The sequence below is a fragment of the Euprymna scolopes genome, chromosome 46 (genome assembly GCF_053919585.1).
Source record: "Euprymna scolopes isolate OS-2025 chromosome 46, ASM5391958v1, whole genome shotgun sequence".
Taxonomy (NCBI): domain Eukaryota; kingdom Metazoa; phylum Mollusca; class Cephalopoda; order Sepiida; family Sepiolidae; genus Euprymna; species Euprymna scolopes.
Genome location: NC_136527.1, coordinates 202002060 through 202002913, shown reverse-complemented (window position 1 = coordinate 202002913; position 854 = coordinate 202002060). Strand labels below are relative to the sequence as shown.

Sequence of the window (854 nt, the reverse complement as noted above, 5' to 3'; positions counted from 1 at the left end):
AAAAAAAAAAAAAAAAAAAAAAAAAAAAAAAAAAAAAAACCTCTTTAGTTTGTACATATTTTTCCCTTTTTATTTCTTGTATATAATGTTATATGTTCTTTTTTCCTTTACCACAGCGTGAATGTCGCCTGCCATCCCGTAAGCTGGGGAGCTGTTATTTTAAGTAGGTCCGGGTAAGAATGTTAGGCGAAACAGTGCGTGATAGAAACTCTAGTATAGGTTTTATAATAAAGTACTTGCTATCTTACGCAAGTCTAGCTAAGGACTAGAAAAGACCCCTTTTTTCCCCACTCCCCCTTACTGGCCTTTGTGCCTAAGCTTCTTCGTACCCCAAATGAGGCCTTGGCAGTAGATAATGCCAAGGCCGGGGACGAAGGGCTAAATATCATACTTACCTGATGTAGGGGTAACGGTGATCATTAAGGTCGTTCCCCCAGAGCGAGGCCCTTCCATTGCACTGCGGTTGGGTTGACCTTTGCGATCGTCCCAAATGTGGATGACTCGGACATGCTATTTCTGAGTGTGGGGTCTGCGTTCGCGCTCACCCCGATAATACAATCAAAATCAGAAATCCTTCCCTACTTCTTCCAAGTACCTCTCACTCGTAGGTCTGTACTCCCTCCGCTTAATCACCCTTAATCTCTGTAATACCAAGAAATACGCCATTTCTCTCGACCAGTTTATTATCCACTTCAATTCCAACGTTCTGATTGTATCTAATTTGCATGTAAATGTAATCAACGTTTAATCGTGAGGAATTCGTCTAGCTGTCGCCTACAGCTACTGAAAGTGTCTTCTTTCGATACGCAGTGTGGACATAAGCCCTGTTACAAAATTTCTGAACTATTTATTAT

General features: G+C 41.2%; 1 non-coding gene across 1 annotated transcript; it reads left to right on the top strand.

Moving 5' to 3' along the window:
• The first annotated feature begins 387 nt into the window (after positions 1-387).
• LOC145271497 (U1 spliceosomal RNA) lies at positions 388-550 on the top strand. Its single transcript, XR_013865909.1, has one exon. It is a non-coding gene; the product is annotated as a U1 spliceosomal RNA (small nuclear RNA).
• Positions 551-854: the final 304 nt, after the last annotated feature.